We start from the raw sequence: 16,020 nt of genomic DNA on the forward strand, positions 1-16,020 counted from the left end.
CACATTTATCCATATATTTATCCATAAATATCTCCATATATTATCTTGTTGACCTATCATATCACCTTAGTATGTTCTTTAGACAACTAGTTGAGGTCACACAGCTAATATGTGCCAAAACAAGGATTAAAACCCAGATATACTGACTGAGAAGCCTATGTCCTTTTTGGAAAGAAAAAAATATGTACATATACACACATACATATAAATGAGTTCTTGATCAGGATCTAGGCTTACATATTCTTTTCAAGACATTTGTACAGATTGAATAACAATTTTTAAAATGCTATTATTAGAAAAGAAAATAACTTAAATACAGCAAACACAGAATGAACAATGACAATATTCTTTAAGTGGCAAGTAATAGAATTATTTTGAGATTAAAACCAAATTCATTCTAAAGACCTGTAACACATACATTGTACACATACACTGTAAAGTATCTCAAAATATTAGTTACCAGTGTAAGACCATAAGGTAAAAATATACTTTATCACTTTAATCCTTGGGATAACTAATCATGGAGATTTACTGACACATATTTATGCACATACATAACACAGATGACTGTGTGTCTGTGTATATGCATAAAGGAACTTCTATTTTTTAACCATTGCCTTTTTCATTTATAGAAATATTAAACCAATGGCAGGTTATATCTGCTTTATATGGCGAAGAGGGGCTTTATATGCAGGAATAAAAATAAACACAAATGTGCATAATTTAGGAAGTGAATATTGAATACAAAATACAAAGCAGGATATGATAATGCCAGTGAAAGCCTGAGTGATTAAAATAGAGGTTTCTAATATCATCTTTAAAAGAAAATTTAAAGGAAACCATTAAAGATAAAATGTAGAATATCAGTGTCATTAAAATTTAGAGTTAAACCATGTAGTTTAATGAATCAAACCATAGGATGAAAGTAAATGTACTGCATTAAAGATATAAAATAAACTTACCCAAATGTTTTATAGAAGCCGTGGTAGGAGCTGTGTGTGAAGATTTAAAAAAAAGCACTTCTTTATATGTAGATGGTTCTCATGTGGGCGGGGCCAAATCAATATGTAAATTTACTGGGCCTGCTGAAAGTGTTGGCAGACCTAAACTTTTCTTGAACTTTTGCAAAGCTGACTTAACTCTCTAAGAGAAGAGGGGGGAGAATTCATTTTTATGATCTAGTCTTTATACAAGGCTTTCTTGGTGGCTCAGACGGTAAAGAATCTGCCTGCATGCAGGAGACGGGTTCGATCCCTGGGTCAGGAAGATCCCCTGGAAAAGGGAATGGCAACCCACTCCAGTATTCTTGCCTGGAGAATCCCATGGACAGAGGACCTGGGGGGCTACAGTCCATTGGGTCGCAAAGATCAACCAGTTGATCCAAAAGGAAATCAGTTCAGTTCAGTTCAGTCACTTGGTTGTGTCTGACTCTTTGCAACCCCATGGACTGTAGCATGCCAGGCCTCCCTGTCCATCACCAATTCCCAGAGTTTACTCAAACTCATGTCCATTGAGTTCGTGATGCCATCCAACCATCTCAACTTCTGTTATCCCCTTCTCCGCCTGCTTTCAATCTTTCCCAGCATCAGGGTATTTTCCAATAAGTCAGTTCTTCATATCAGGTAGCCAAAGTACTGGAGTTTCAGCTTCAACATCAGGCCCTGCAATGAACACCCAGGACTGATCTCCTTTAGAATGGACTGGTTGTACCTCCTTGCAGTCCAAGGGACTCTCAAGAGTCTTCTCCAACACCACAGTTCAAAAGCATCAATTCTTTGGCGCTCAGCTTTCTTTAGAGTCCAACTCTCACAGCCGTACAGACTACTGGAAAAACCATAGCTTTGACTAGATGGACCTTTGTTGGCAAAGTAATGTCTCTGCTTTTTAAAATGCTGTCTAGGTTGGTCATAACTTTTGGTCCTGAATATTCATTGAAAGGACTGATGCTGAAGCTGAAACTCCGATACTTTGGCCACCTGATGTGAAGAACTGACTCCTTGGAAAAGACCCTGATCCTGGGAAAGATTGAAGGCAGGAGGAGAAGGGAATGACAGAGGATGAGATGGTTGGATGGCATCACCAACTTGATGCACATGAATTTGAGTAAGCTCCAGCAGTTGGTGATGGACAGGGAAGCCTGGTGCCCTCCAGTCCATTCAGTCACAAAGAGCTGGACATGACTGAGTGACTGAACTGAAGTGAACTGAGAATGTCATACAAGTGGATATTGTCATATAATATGTGGCCTTTTGAGAATGAGACTTTTCACTTAGCATAACACATTTGAAGTTTACCCGTGTAGTTGGGTGTATCAGCATTTTCTTTCTTTGCTGAGTGCTGTTTCGTTGTGTAGTTAAACCACAGTTGGTTTATACACACAATGAAAAAGAATATATTTGTATATACTTTTTTAGATTTTTATCCATTATATATTCTTATAAGATGCTGAGTATAGTTCCCTGTGCTATATAGTAGGTCTCTTCTCTATGGTTATCTATTTTATTTATAGTAGTGTATATGTTTTAATTCAAAATTCCTCATTTGTCCCTTCCCCCTTCCCCTTTGGTAACCATAAGCTTGTTTTCTGAATCTGTAAGTCTATTTCAGTTTTGTAAATAAGTTCATTTGTGTAAATTTTTCATATTTCACACATAAGCAATGTTAGGTAAAACTTGTCTTTCTCTTGTCTGACTTACTTCACTTAGTATTATAATCTCTAGGTCCATCTATGTTGCTGCAAATGGCATTATTTCATTCTTTTTATGTGTGAGTAATACTCCATTATGATTTTATACCACATGTTCTTTATGCATTCATATGTTGATGGACATTTAGGCTACTTACATATCTTGGCTATTGTAAATAATGCTGCTAAGAATATTAGGATGCTTGTGTCTTTTTAATTATAGTTTTCTCTGGGTACAACCCCAGCAACGGGGTGACTGGTAATATGGCAATCTATTTTTTTTACGGAAACTCCATATTGTTCTCCACAGTGGCTGCATTAATTTACATTCCCACCAACAGTGTAGGAATTTTTCTCCACACCTTCTTCAGCATTCATTATTTTTATGATGGCCATTCTAACTGGTATGAGCTGATACCTCACTGAAGTTTTGATTTGCACTTCTCTAAGAATTAGTGATATTGAGCATCTTTTTATCTGCCTATTGGCCCTCTATTTGTCCTCTTTGGAAAACTGTCTATTTAGATATTATGCCCATTTTTTAATTGGGTCTTTTGTTTTGTTTTGTTTTTTGATACTGAATTGCATGAGCTGTTTGTATATTTTGGATATTAATCCCCCGTCAGTTACATCATTTGCAGATATATTCTCCCACTCATAGGTTGTCCTTTTGTTTTGTTTATGGTTTCTTTTGCTGTGCAAAAGCTTTACATTTAATAAGATCCCACTTGTTATTTTTGTTTTTATTTCCATTACTCTAGGAAATGTATCTAAAAGGTGTTGCTGTGATTTATGTCACAATAATGTGCCTATGTTTTCCTGTAGGAGTTCCATAGAATCCAGTATTACATGTAGGTATTAAGCCATTTTGACTTTATTTTTGTATATGATGTTAAAAAGTGTTCTAATTTCATTATTTTATACATAGCTGTCCAGTTTTCCCAGTAACATTTGTTATAGAGATTATCTTTTCTTCATTGTGTATTCTTACTGCCTTTTTTGTAGATTAATTTGTCATTAATTGGATGGGTTTCTTACTGGGCTTTCTATTCTATTTTGTTGATTTCAGTATCTGTTTTTGTGCCAGTACCATACGGTTTTGATGACTGTAGCTTTTTAGTATCATCTCAATCAGGGAGTCTGACTATTCCATCTCTAATCTTCTTTCTCAAGAGTGCTTTTGCTATTTTAGGGTCTTTTTGTATTTCCATACAGTTTTTTTCTAAATTACTTTTTCTGTGGAAATTACCATTGATAATTTGATAGGGGTTGTACTGAATCTCTAGACTCCCTTGGGTAGTACAGTCATTTTAACAATTTTAATTCTTCCAATTTAAGAACAAGGTATATTTTTCTGATTGTGTCATCTTCAGTTTGTTTCATCAGAGTCGTATTGTTTTCCAAGTGCAGGTCTTTTGCCTCTTTAGCTACATTTATTGGTAGATATTTGTTCTTTGTGATCTTATGGTAATAGGACTATTTCCTTAATTTACCTTTCTGTTATTTTGTGGTTACTGTAGAGAAATGCAACAAATTTCTGTATATTAATTTTGTAAACTGTAATTTTACCAAATTCATTGATGCAGATGAACATGATACTGTAGATAGAAAATCATAAAGTTGCCACCAGAAAAATACTAGACCAAGGGATATTATATTCATGGATAGATTAAGTGTATTACAGTGATTTTTGTTAAAAGGTCAGTAAACAGAGACAAGCAAAATAGCAGCAGCCAACAGTCCTTTTGAAAAAACTGCAATTGGTATTCTTAAGTAAAAGAAACTCATGGTCATAAAACTTAGGGAAATACTGAACAGTAAATTTTTCTTCTTGGAGATTTATAGCACATTAAGAACCTGAAAAACATTCCAAGAAGAAATCAGTTTAATATCACTAACCAGAAGTTTATCAAATTTTTTATCATAGAGCTAAAAAGAGTAAAAATAATAATAACCTGTCACACATGGCTGGGTAGGGTATATAACTAAAGGAAATTGTAGCTGTTGGGTTTAGGTCTGCTGCATATTCTGCTGGTGCACCAAAAGGAAAGGCCCTCACTGCTCATACATGGGCCTTTTCTTGGGCTTATGTTTTCAGTGGTGAACCTGCAAGAATGAGATGATGTCTTACTCCTGCCCCCAAACCATAAGAGGCATTGCTTACTGCTTGCTGTGAAAGTGGTGCATCCCTCAAATTTAGGCTTCATGAGCTGCAGTGCAGTCTCACTATGTGCACCCCATCCATTTGACCTTGTTGTATCTCCCCTGTGAGACATAAGGTCCAAGGATGTGACAGCAAGTAGGCTGATACTTATGGTTTTTCCAGCAGTAAGAAAACTTGTCTTTGTCCCAGGAGTATCATGTGTCTTCTGCCAACATCCATATACAGTTTAGACCAATTTATTAGCTTGTAACTAGGGTAACTTCAAATCCAGGATGTAATATATATAAGAATAAGGCAGTAATAATAAACTTTCAACTCTTTGCTAAGTCAGTTAATTTGAGTAATTTTTCCAGGGCTAAAATTTTGACAGAAGAGAAATATGAGTTACCTGATAATCAACTCACATTTACTACCTACCAACGTTACAGCTTTCCAGGGTGTGCGGTGGTAAAGAATCTGCCTGCCAATGCATGAGATGCAAGAGACACGGGTTTGATCCCTGGGTTGGGAAGATCCCCTGGAGTAGGAAATGGCAACCCACACCAGTATTCTTGCCTGGTCAATTCCATTGACAGTGGAGCCTGGCAGGCTACAGTCCAGGGGGTCACAAAGAATCAAACACGACTGAGCAAGTAGGCACCAAAGTTACAGGGTCTTCATTCACTTTGGAAAACACTTGACATACATTATTTATTAAATTAATCGAAGATACTCCATGCTTTAGGTATCAGTATTTTCATTTTACATGTAAGGGGACTAGCACACAGGGCTTAATTAATTTTCATAAGGTCATGAAAGTGGTAGGCCTTACCTACCAAAGTAAATGGTAGGCCTTGAATTCAAATCCCAGGCACCAAAACCAAATTTCTATCCATCACATTTAGAGAAAGAAGGTTATAGGAATTTTAAATTTATTCACAATAGAAAAAAGAAACGTTTTCACAAAAATAATAAAAACTAAATTGAAGATTTTTTTAAAATATTAAAAGCCCAAGTTTGACGATGTTTGCCATAAAAAGAAAAGCAAAATAAAATGCTGTTGTCCAATAAATATAAATAATATCTGACAAGAGAGCAAAGGAGTTTTGAAGTCACTTTAGTCATGTCTGACTCTTTACCACCTTACGGACTATATGGGATTCTCCAGGCAAGAATACTGGAGTGAGTTACCATTTCCTCCTCCAGAGGATATTCCCAACCCAGGGATCAAACCCACGCCTCTTACACCTCCTGCATTGATGGGTGTGTTCGTTATTAGTAGCATCACCTGGGAAGTCCTAACAAGTGCTCTGCCTGATATCTAATGAGTCACTTTAACTTCCACACTTGGTTTCATATGTCCTTGTTATTTATTCTCTATTGGCTGAGGTAATGGAGAAGGAAATGGCAACCCACTCCAGTATTCTTGCCTGGAGAATCCCAGGGACAGAAGAGCCTGGTGGGCTGCCATCTATGGGCTCACACAGAGTCAGACACGACTAAAGTGACTTAGCAGCAGCAGCTGAGGTAAATACACTTAAGAATATTGTATAGTTGACACACAGCCGTGTCTTCATATCCTTGGGTTCCCTAACCGCAGGTTTTACCAGACTTGGAGTTCAGTTTGTGCTTGGTTGAGTCTGGAGATAGGAAGGGCAGATGCTTGGTTGAATCTGAGGATATGAATGGCAGATACGGAGGATCAATTGCACTATGCCACTTTATGTAAGGAACCTGAGCCTCCCTGGATCTTGGTATTCATGGAGGTCCTGGACCAATCCTGTGCAGATACCTAGGGCTGACAGTATAACATTACCTTAGTTTCAGATGTACAGCAAAGATTTGGTTTATATGCACTGTGAAATAATCACTAAAATAAGTCTAGTTAACAACTATCACTGTAAATAGTTACAGTTCTTTATTCTTGTGATAAACACTTAAGGTTTACTATCTTAGCAGCTTTCTAATGTGCAATACAAGATTATTTACTGAGTTTTCATATTGTACAATATATCCCAAGGATTTAATAACTAGAAGTTTGTATCATTTTGACACATTTTGCTGACTCATCTACCCCCACTCCTTGCCTCTGACAACCACCAATTTGTTTTCTGTATATCTGAGCTTGACTTTTTTTTCTTTTTTCTTTTGGATTCCACATATAAATGAAATCATACTGGGTTTGTCTTTTTCTGTTTGACTTATTTTACTTAGTATAATGCCCTCAAGGACCATCCATGGGTCACGAAGGTCAAGATTTTACTTTTGTGGTTGCATGATGGTCTATTCTGCTGCTGCTGCTGCCAAGTCGCCTGAGTCGTGTCCAACTCTGTGTGACCCCATAGACGGCAGCCCACTAGGCTTCACAGTCCCTGGGATTCTTCAGGCAAGAACACTGGAGTGAGTTGCCATTTCCTTCTCCAATGCACGAAAGTGAAAAGTGAAAGTGAAGTCTCTCAGTCGTGTCTGACTCTTAGTGACCCCATGGGCTGCAGCCCACCAGGCTCCTCTGTCCATGGAATTTTCCAGGCAAGAGTACTGGAGTGGGATGCCATTGCCTTCTCCGAGTCTATTCTAGATAGACAGAAAAATCAATCGATCAATCAATTGATTGATTGATCTTGGTTATTGTTAGTAATGCTGCAGCAATATCGGGAATGTAGAAATCTTTCAAAATTGGTGTTTTTGTTTTCTTCTAATAAATACCCAGGAGTGGAATTGCTTGATATTATAGCATTTTTAATTTTTTTGAGAAACCTCCACCTGTTTTCCATGATGGCTGTTGTTCAGTTGCTCAGTCATGTCCAACTCTTTGTGACCGCATGGACTGCAGCATGTCAGGCTTCCTTGTCTTTCACTATCTCCTGGAGTTTGCTCAAACTTATGTCCATTGAGTTATGATACCATTCAGTCATTTCATCCTCTGTTGCCCCCTTCTCCTCCTGCCATCAATCTTTCCCAGTATCAGGTTCTTTTCCAGTGAGTCAGCTCTTCGCGTCAGGTGGCCAAAGAACTGGAACTTCAGCTTCAGCATCAGTCCTTCCAATGAATATTCACAGTTAATTTCTTTTATGATCAACTGGTTTGATCTCCTTGCTGTCCAAGGGACTCTCAAGAGTCTTTTCTAGCACCACAGTTCAAAAGCATCAATTCTTGGGTGCTCAGCCATCCTTATGGTCCAACTCTCACATTCATACACAACTACTGAAAAGCCATAGCTTTGACTATACAGACCTTTATTGACAAAGTGAGTTCTCTGCTGTCTAGGTTTGTCATAACTTTTCAACTAAGAAGCAAGTGCCTTTCAAATTCGTGGCTGCAGTCACTGTCCACAGTGATTTTGGAGCCCAAGAAAATAAAATCTGTCACTGCTTGCATTTTCTCCCCCTCTGTTTGCCATGAAGTGATGGGACCATATGTCATGATCTTAATTTTTTGACTGTTGAGTTTAAGCTAGCTTTTTCACTCCTCTTTTTACCTCCATCAAGAGGCTCTTTAGTTCCTCTTTGCTTTCTGCCATTAGGGTGGTGTCATCTGCATATCTGAGGTATTGATATTTCTCTGGGAAGTCTTGATTCCAGCTTGAGCTTCATCTAGCCTGGCGTTTCACATGATGTAGTCTGCATGTAACTTAAATAAGCAGGGTGAAAATACACAGCCTTGACATACTCCTTTCCCAATTTTGAACCAGGCTGTTATTCCATGTTGTTCCATGGTAGGTATGCCAACGTATATTCTCAACAACAGTACACGAGAGTTTCCTTTTCTCCATATCTTTGCCAGAAGTTGTTATTACTTTACTTTTGATGACAGTCATTCTAACAATGTGTGCAGCAGTGAGATCTCATTGTGGTTTTGATTTACTTTCACCTGATGATTAGTGATATTGAATATCTTTGCACATACCTGGTAGGCCATTCATATGTCTTCTTTGAAAATGTTTGTTCAGATCTGTGAAAATTTTAATCAGATTTTTTAAGCTATTCAGTTTGAGTTCTATATTCTTTATATATTTTGCATATTAATCCCTTGTATATATGATTTGCATGTATTTTCTTCTATGTTGCATTTTGCCTTTTTATTGTTTTCTTTTACTCTTCAGAAGCTTTCAAATTTAATGTAGTTCTATATATTTGTTTTTGCTTTTGTTGTAAAACTTAAAAAATTATCACCAAGATTAATATCAAGAAACTTACTGAATATGTTTTATTCCAAAAGTTGTATGTTTTGAGGCTTAATGTTCAAGGCTTTAATGCCTTTTGAGTTAATTTTTGTGTATGGTGTAAGATTGTGGTCTGGTTTCATTCATTTGCATGTGACTTTTCAGTTTTTGCAGCAACATTTATTGAAAAGACTGTTCTTTCGCTGTTATATATTCTCCACTACTTTGTTGTAATTTAATTGGTCATATACACATAGGTTTATTGCTCCTGTCTCTATTCTTTTCCATTAATATGTGACTTTTTTGCTAATAACATCCTGTTTTGTTTACGGTATAATACAGTTTGGAATCAGTGAGTATGATGCCTCCAGCATTGTTCTTCCTCCTCAAAATTCCTTTAGCTATTTCAGAGTCTTTTACAGTTTGGTAGAGGTTTTAGGATGATTTGCTCTATTTATGTGAAAAATGCCTTTGGAATTTTGAGAGACTGCATTGAATGTGTAGTTTGCTGAGTAGTATGAACATTTTAACTATTAATTCTTTCAGTTCACGATCATGGAAGATATTTGTGACTTACTTATTTCATCAGTGTTTCATATTTTTTAGTGTACAGAATTTAGGAGAAAGAATTTGTCTTTCATCACCTCAGTTAAGTTATTCCTATGTACATGGTTCATCTCGAACCAATTGCAAATGGGATTGTTTTCTTAGTTTTTGTGTCTGAGAGTTTATTATTAGTGTATAGAAAGGCAATATTTTTGTACTTTGGTTTTGTATCATGCTACTTGATGAATTTGTTTACTAGTTCTATTTTTTTTTCTTTTTTGGTAGAATTTTTAGGACTTTTTGCATATAATATCAAGTCATTTGCAGAGACAGTTTTACCTCTTCCTTTCCATTTTAGATATCTTTCATTTCTTTTTCTTATCTGATGGATGCAGCTCAGACTTCCAGTACCATGTGGAATAAAAATTGTGAGTGGTTAGCCTTGTCTTGTTACTGATCTTAGAAGAAAGTTTTTCCGCTTTTCACCATGGAAAATAATGTTAGCTGTGGGTTTGTCATAAATGGCCTTTATTATGTTGAGGTACATTTCCTGTAATTCTGTTGGAAGGTTTTATCATAAGTAAGTGTTGAATTTTGCCAAATGCTTTTTGTGTATCTATTGAGATAATCATCATTTTTATTTTTCATTTTGTTAATGTGGTGTATACCATGGAATGATTTGTGCATGTTGAACCATCCTTGTGTCCTTGGAATAAGTTCCACATGATCACAGTGTATAATCATTTTAACATGTTGTTGAATTTGCCTTGTTAATATTTTGTTGAGAATTTTGCGTCTGTGTCTACCAGGGATATTGATCTATAATTTTCTTGTGCCTTCCTTATGTGGTGTTGGTACGATGATTTTGCTGGGCTTGTAATATGAGTTTGGCATGTTTCCTCTTCTGTTTTTGGGAAGAGTTGAGAAGAATTTATATTAATTCTTGTTTGAACGTTTCGTAGAAATTTCCAATGAAGTTGTCAGATCCTGAACTTTTGTTTGGTGAAAGGTTTTAGATTTCTTAATTCAAGCTGTTTAATAGTAATTGGTGTATTCAGTTTTTCTGTTTCTTTATGATTCAGTCTTGGTAGGTTGTATGTTTCTAGGAATTTATCTCATTTCTTTTAGGTGATCAAATATATTGACATATAATTATCAATATTAGTATCTAATTAACCTTTGTTTTTCTATGGTATCAGTTGTAATATTTCCTCTTTCACTTGTGATTTTATCTGAATTCTATCATATTTGAATTTGTTTTGGTGCGTGTAGCCAGGGTTTTTTGTTTTGTTTATATTTTCATAGAATCAGCTTTCAGTTTTGTTGATCTTATCTACTGTCTTTTAGTCCCCATTTATTTCTGCTCTATTTTTATTTCTTTCCTTCTGCTAACTTTGCACCTCATTTTTTTCATTTTCTAGTTCCTCATGGATGACAGAAACATTGACTTTCAGATCTAGTTGTATTGTGTGCTCATCTCCCAAGTGCAGTTACTAGATGTTAGTATGCTGATGTGGAGTTTAGACTTTTTCCTCCTTAGGGGGATGCTCCAGGTTAAATTTACTCTTGACCATTCTTGACAATGGCAGGATTGTTTTGCAGCCTCTTCTACCTGCCCTGATGTGTAGTTTTTCTCACTCGTTCTATGTGTCAGAAAACTTGCTCAGCTAATTTTTAGTTTTTCTGGAGAAAATTGTTCTTTACATTGCTGTAGGTATGAAGTGTCTGTGGGAGAAGGTGAGTTCAGGAATTTCCTGAATTGCCAGCTTCAGCTGGAACCAGAGTTAAATATTCTGATAACATAAATAACGAAGCAAGATAACAGATTTTGGCAAGAAATTATTTGTAGAAAAATTTCTGAATCCTTGTCACTCAGCTGTCCATTCAGTTGATTACTCCACTGGTTCCCCACCTTGTACTTCTCTAAACATGCTGCTCATGTGCTGGTGGCAGGGCTAGGGTGGGAAGGAAATAGGGATAAGCAAAAGGAAGTTAACTGCTAATACAGATAGGTTTCACAATCTAATGGAGCCTTTAATTTAAAAGGGTTGTTAAGATATCTGTGGAAAAATATGCAACATAACAGATGTTAAAATTTCAAAAAAGTTTCAGAAATAAAAGTTTTAGAATCCTGCTCCCTAGTCTCTATTAGAAAGTGAAATATTTAATAATTTATCACAATTCAAATTTCCATTTTAAGAAGTCTTCTTAAAAGAAGATTCCTATGAAGGTTCCTATGAACCTTCCATAGAAGGTTCTATGAAGTCTCCAGCAATTAAATTCTCCTCTTTAATACTTAGGAAGTGGAGTTTATACCAACCACTTATTTCCAGTCGTTCACGTAGGCCTATCTTTCCATAACGAACGTAGTCCTCAACTGTGTAGAATGGGTGTAGTATTAGCAGTAGAACAGTAGCTGTAACCATGACCCTATGAGCCTAGGTAGGTCCGAGCTCAGTTCTCTCCCCTGCACTGGCCTTATTTATGCTTCTGTTACTCTACAGATGCTCATTCTTCCCTAGAAATAAGCCCTTGTCTTTGTATTCTCCTCTCTTGCCCTTTATGCTTCTCCCTCTCTAGACGTCTTCCATGTAGGCCATCCAGCCTGTTGTTTTGCCCAGAGTAAAGCTCTGTTCAGTTCAGTTCAGTCACTCAGTAGTGTCTGACTCTTTGCAACCCCATGGACTGCAGCACGACATGCCTCCCTGTCCATCGCCAACTCCTGGAGTTGACTCAGGCTCATGTCCATTGAGTCAGTGATGCAATCCAACCATCTCATCCTCTGTTGTCCCCTTCTCCTCCTGCCTTCAATCTTTCCAAGCATCTGAGTCTTTCCCAATGAGTCAATTCTTTGCATCAGGTGGCCTAAGTACTGGAGTTTCAGCTTCAGCATCAGTCCTTTCAACGAATATTTAGGACTAATTTCTTTTAGGATGGACTGGTTGGATCACCTTGCTGTCCAAGGAACTCTCAAGAGTCTTCTCCAATACCACAGTTCAAAAGCAGTTTGAACTCTCAGCTTTCTTTATAGTCCAACTCTCACAGCCATACATGACTACTGGAAAAACTGTAGCTTTGACTAGATGGACCTTTGTTGGCAAAGTGATGTCTCTGCATTTTAATATGCTGGCTAGGTTGGTCATAACTTTCCTTCCAAGGAGTAAGCGTCTTTTAATTTCATGGCTGCAGTCACCATCTGCAGTGATTTTGGAGCCCCCAAAAATAAAGTCTGTCACTGTCTCCACTGTTTCCCTATCTATTTCCCATGAAGTGATGGGACCAGATGCCATGATCTTAGTTTTCTGAATGTTAAGCTTTAAGCCAACTATTTCACTCTCCTCTTTCACTTTCATCAAGAGGCTCTTTAGTTCTTCACTTTCTGCCATTAGGGTGGTGTCATCTGTATATCTGAGGTCATTGCTATTTCTCCCGGCAATCTTGATTCCAGCTTGTGCCTGATCCAGCCTGACATTTTGCATGATGTACTCTGTGTATAATTTAAATAAGCAGGGTGACAATATACAGCCTTGACGTAATGCACTCCTTTCCCTATTTGGAACCAGTCCACTGTTCCATATCCAGTTCTAACTGTTGCTTCCTAACCTGCATACAGATTTCTTAAGAGGCAGATCAGGTGGTCTGGTATTCCCATCTCTTGAAGAATTTTCCACAGTTTGTTGTGATCCACATAGTCAAAAGGCTTTGGTGTAGTCAATAAAGCAGATGTGTTTCTGGAATTGTTTTACTTTTTCAATTATCAAACGGATGTTGGCAATTTGATCTTTGGTTCCTCTGCCTTTTCTAAATCCAGCTTGAACATCTGGAAGTTCATGGCTCACGTACTGTTGAAGCCTGGCTTGGAGAATTTTGAGCATTACTTTACTAGCATGTGAGATGAGTGCAATTGTGTGGTAGTTTGAGAATTCTTTGGGATTGCCTTTTTTTGGGACTGGAATGAAAACTGACCTTTTCCAGTTCTGTGGCCCCTGCTGAGTTTTCTAAATTTGCCGGCATATTGGGTGCAGCACTTTGACAGCATCATCTTTTAGGATTTGAAATAGTTCAACTGGAATTCCATCACCTGCAATAGCTTTGTTTGCAGAGATGCTTCCTAAGGCCCTCTTGACTTCACATTCCAGGATGTCTGGCTCTAGGTGAGTGATCATATGGTTGTGAAGATCTTTTTTGTAGATTTCTACTGTGTATTCTCTCTACCTCTTCTTAATATCTTTTGCTTCTGTTAGTACAATTTCTGTCCTTTATTGTGCCCATCTTTGCATGAAATATTCCCTTGGTATCTCTAATTTTCTTGAAGAGATCTCTAGTCTTTCCCATCCTATTGTTTTCCTCTATTTCTTTGTATTGATCCCTGAGGAAGGCTTTCTTATCTCTCCTTGCTATTCTTTGGAACTCTGCATTCAAATGGGTATTCTCCTTTTCTCCTTTGCCTTTTGCTTCTCTTCTTTTCACAGCTATTTGTAAGGCCTCCTCAGACAAGCATTTTCCTTTTTGCATTTCTTTTCCTTGGGGATGGTCTTGATCCCTGCCTCCTGTACAGTGTCACAAACCTCCATCCATAGTTCTTCAGGCACTCTGTCTATCAGGTCTAATCCACTGAATCTATTTCTCACTTCTGCTGTATAATTGTAAGGGATTCGATTTAGGTCATACTTGAATGTTCTAGTGGTTTTCCCTACTTTCTTCAATTTAAGTCTGAATTTGGCAATCAGGAGTTCATGATCTGAGCCACAGTCAGCTCCTGGTCTTGTTTTTGCTGGCTGTATGGAACTTCTCTATATTTGGCTGCAAAGAATATAATCACTCTAATTTCAGTATTGACTATCTGGTGATGTCCATGTTATAGAGTCATCTCCTGTGTTGTTGGAAGAGGATGTTTATTATGACCAGTGCATTCTCTTGGCAAAACTCTATTAGCCTTTGCCCTGCTTCATTCTGTACTCCAAGGCAAATTTTGCCTATTACTCAAGGTATTTCTTGACTTTATATTTTTGCATTCCAGGCCCCTATAATGAAAAGGACATCTTTTTTGGGTGTTAGTTCTAGAAGGTCTTGTAGGTCTTCATAGAGCCGTTCAATTTCAGCTTCTTCAGCATTACTGGTCGGGGCATAGGCTTGGATTACTGTGATATTGAATGGTTTGCCTTGGAAGCGAACAAATCATTCTGTTGTTTTTGAGATTGCATCCAAGTACTGCATTTCAGACTCTTTGTTGACTATGATGGCTACTCCATTTCTTCTAAAGGATTCTTGCCTACAGTAGTAGATATAATGGTCACATGAGCTAAATTCACCCATTCCTGTCCATTTTAGTTCACTGATCCTAAAATGTTGACGTTCACTCCTGCTATCTCATGTTTGACCACTTCCAATTTGCCTTGATTCATGGACCCAACATTCCAGGTTCCTATGCAATATTTTTCTTTACAGCATTGGACTTTACTTCCATCACCAGTCATATCCACAACTGGCTGTTCTTTTTGCTTTGGCTCCATCTCTTCATTCTTTCTGGAGTTATTTGTCTTCTCTTCTCTAGTAGCATGTTGGGCACCTACTGACCTGTGGAGTTCATCTTTCAGTGTCCTATATTTTTGCCTTTTCCTACTTTTCATGGGTTCTCAAGGCAAGAATACTGAAGTGGTTTGCCATTCCCTTCTCCAGTGGACCACATTTTGTCATAACTCTCCACTATGACCCATCCATCTTGGGTGGCCCTACACAGCATGGCTTGTAGTTTCATTGAGTTAGACAAGTTGTGGTCCATGTGATCAGATTGGTTAGTTTTCTGTGATTGTGGTTTTTATTCTTTCTGCCCTCCAGTGGAGAAGGACAAGAGGCTAATGGAAGCTTCCTGATGGGAGAAACTGACTGAGGGGGAAACTGGTTCTTGTTCCTATAGGGGGACCATGCTCAGTAAATCTTTAATCCAATTTTCCTTTGATGGGTGTGCCTGCTTTCCCTCCCTGTTATCTATGGGGCCAAACTGTGGTGGAGGTAATGAAGATAACGGGGACCTCCTTCAGAAGGTCCCGTGCAGGCACTGCTACACTCACTGCCCCCAACCCTGCAGCAGGCCACCGCCAACCCACACCTCCGCCGGAGATTCCTGGACACTCACGGGCAAGTCTAGGTCAGGCTCTTGTGGGGTCACTGCTCCTTTCTCCTGGGTCCTTGTGTACGCAAAGTTCTGTTTGAGCCCTCCAAGAGTCTATTTCCCAGGTCTGTGTAAGTTCTGGCAGCTCTACGGTGGGGCTAAAGCTCTGTGGCTGGGGAAGGAACTGGCAACCCACTCCAGTATTGCCTGGAGGATCCCAGGGAAGGGGGAGCCTGGTGGGCCGCCGTCTATGGGGCCACACAGAGTCAGAGACGACTGAAGCGACTTAGCAGCAGCAGCAGCAGAGCTCTGTGGCTGTTGATATATTTCTTATAGTTTATGTGATATATAAAACTCCAGGGTCCTGAAGA

At 38.1% G+C, this 16,020-nt stretch overlaps 1 protein-coding gene across 1 annotated transcript in view; it reads right to left on the minus strand.

The window, feature by feature from the left end:
- Positions 1-980, minus strand: part of LOC122674020 (platelet glycoprotein 4-like) — a 56,053-nt gene extending 55,073 nt beyond the window's left edge. Inside the window, 1 exon segment of the mRNA XM_043872006.1 lies at positions 963-980. The gene's annotated coding sequence lies outside the window, so the exon portion shown is untranslated.
- Between the last annotated feature and the right edge of the window lie 15,040 nt (positions 981-16,020).

The sequence above is a fragment of the Cervus elaphus genome, chromosome 18 (genome assembly GCF_910594005.1).
Source record: "Cervus elaphus chromosome 18, mCerEla1.1, whole genome shotgun sequence".
NCBI classification, from domain to species: Eukaryota; Metazoa; Chordata; class Mammalia; order Artiodactyla; family Cervidae; genus Cervus; species Cervus elaphus.